Below are 2,872 nucleotides of genomic sequence, written 5' to 3'. Positions count from 1 at the left end.
ACTAATTTATTTCGTCACCCATATCTATTTTAGTGACGAACTTAGCATTTCGTGACCTAAAGGAATCAGTCACGCACTATAGGTGACGAACTTTTTTCGTCACTCATACCTATAGGTGACGAAATTTTCAGAATAAGTGACAAAAGTGGTTTGTCACTCATTGGGTAAATTCTAGTAGTGTGCTAAACTACTTTCCTATTATACAAGTTTTCCTAACACTCCCCCTCAAGTTGGAGAGTGGATGTCGCGAACTCCCAACTTGCGAATCATAGGAATGAAGTCTTCTTTTCCCAATGCTTTAGTAAGAACATCAGCTAACTGATGCGACGAACTCACAAACTTTGTAACAACAGAGCCATCTTGAATTTTATCTCTGATGTAATGACAATCCATTTCAATGTGTCTTGTTCTCTCATGAAAAACAGGATTAGCAGCAATATGCAGCGCTGCCTTATTATCACAGTATAGTAGAGCAAGTTTTGATTTAACACTTTTTTTATTCTAGTGGCCTTATGAGGAAAAAAAATAGTTGGTGGTTTTATGGCTAAAAGAACATTCAAATATGCACTTATATGTAATTAACCCAAAAAAATATTGAAGTTAGCAAAAATCGAACCCTAGATAACCTGCAATGTAGGAAAAAGGTGCCAGACCACTGCACTATGCAAGCTGCTTACATTATTGGGTAACTCTAACTGCTTATAAAATAAAAAGTTTACTGGGTCCCTATGTGGCTCCGCCACTGCTTTGAATCTTTCTAACTGGTTGCTCAGACGTCCAATTTGATCACCCTACAAAACTAACTCTATAACTCATTCTCACCATATCTCATGATTTCAAAGATCAATGTACAATATATTTTCTCCAAAAAAAAAAAGATCAATATATAGTATATGTGACAACCATTAATCTTAATCTAATCTTTAGACTTTCGGGTCCATCGAATATAGAAGTCGAAAACAACTACATATTTTTTTTATCAGATAAACAACTCAAATGCTACAACTAGTTTATCGTGAGTCGAACTCACAACCTCCCACTTACAAAAGGAAAACTATGTCATAGACCAAATGGTACTGAGCAACTTACATATTTTTGAAAGATGTTTTAATTTTCTATTATTCTTTTAATTAATTTACTATTGTATTCTAATTATTATTGTTTTTTTTTTTTTTTACCAAATAGCTTATTATTATGACCCACCCTCTACGCGCTACGTCAAAGTTGAACCATGTAAGGCCACCCTAAAGCTACCTAATATTAGGGTAGCTAAGAAAACAAGTAACTAAGAAAACAATGTTAGGGTTTAAAACCGTAGTCCATCGTAACTTATTCAAAAAACCGTAGGTTCACCCCACGCGCAGAGCCTAGGGTCAATTAAGAAACTAAAAATAAGAAAACAAAAGCCCAAGACTTGGTACAAAGGCCTTGACGGCTAGCCCAAAATGAACAGCTTCAACTCCAACAAGGCTACCAAATGAGGCCTAAACAAAGAGAGCAGCAAAACCCTACCATCAGTAAGAAATACTCGATCAACCAAATAAACCAGAAACAGTCCCGATCCGCCCACGGACTGGCCAGCCAACGAGCACCGCCACGAACCAATACTCGTCCCCTCACCGGAGGAGACCCACATCCATGCATAAAAGACCGATCTGATGTCGGGAAATCAATCACATCCCCTCTAAAGAGAGAGATGAAGAGGAGAACCCATATTTCTATATGGATAAGTAGGAAATCCTAATTCTCTGTTAAGAAATACTCGATCAACCAAATAGAACAGCAAATCACTCAAAATTTGATTAGCAAAACAAACGAAATAGGAATTTTTTTCCCCATAGATTTTCTTCAGATCAAATAAACTAGGATACTGATCTTAATTAGAGGACAAATTCTATTACACAGACCAAACTACTCTACATACATAACGATAATTTTCACATAAACATTTGGGTGCAGAAAAAATTAATTAGCCTCACACATAATATAATACACTACACTTTTCTTTTTCATAACACGCAGCGAAGCAACGTACGTAGCAAACTTCACATTACCATGCATGCTAACTCACAAACGTAAAGTACAAAGGTTGCATTACATGACAACCCTTCAAGAGGGCTGAGCAGTTTGCCAGAAATACGATGACCGTTGTACGGGCATTCTACACTCCAGTGCTCACCGGCCATGCCAGTCGCTTACAATAGCTCCACCCTTTCATTTGATAGCCACTGCTAATAATTGAGTTTTTTCGGGACACAATTCACGTTACGAGCATGCAAATGAAGTGTTCATCCACCAAGGAACAAATCAAACATATTTACCATAATTTGACATCTTGGTACTTATATTCCAAACAATCTTTTAGACAATCCCTAATGAATGTGGCTGAGAATAATGTAATGCTTGTGGTTGCTAGACCAGGGACTAAATTTCTAAAGAAAGCATATAAGTAGTCCATCAAAACCAATTCTATTGATCAAGAATTCATAACTACGTGTTTTTATCATAAAGTTTTTCATTTTATTATTATTTTTGAGATTTTTATTGAAGAAAGTTTATCGGTACAAATGTTCTTTTATTTTATAATATACCCACAGATTTCGTATCAAAGATTTTTTTTTTTTTTTTTTTTTTTTTTTTTTTTTTTTTTGCTTTTGAGATCATCGTCTTTTATTTTTTAGATTATTGCCAACAAGTTTCCGCCGCCGAAAGTCTTCAAAAGTGCAACGGCATAAGAAAAGAATTGAAATAACTCTGATCGCGAAATCAACAAAACACAGCCAGGACTTTGATGAGACTTTCTCAACGGTCATAACTCATAACTCATATGGTATGCTTTTCCTTTTCATTTTACCGTTTCTGCCAACATTTT

The sequence above is a fragment of the Rosa rugosa genome, chromosome 2, assembly GCF_958449725.1.
Source record: "Rosa rugosa chromosome 2, drRosRugo1.1, whole genome shotgun sequence".
NCBI classification, from domain to species: Eukaryota; Viridiplantae; Streptophyta; class Magnoliopsida; order Rosales; family Rosaceae; genus Rosa; species Rosa rugosa.
The sequence above is the reverse complement of the archived record's forward strand: the minus strand, read 5'-3'. Positions refer to the sequence as shown.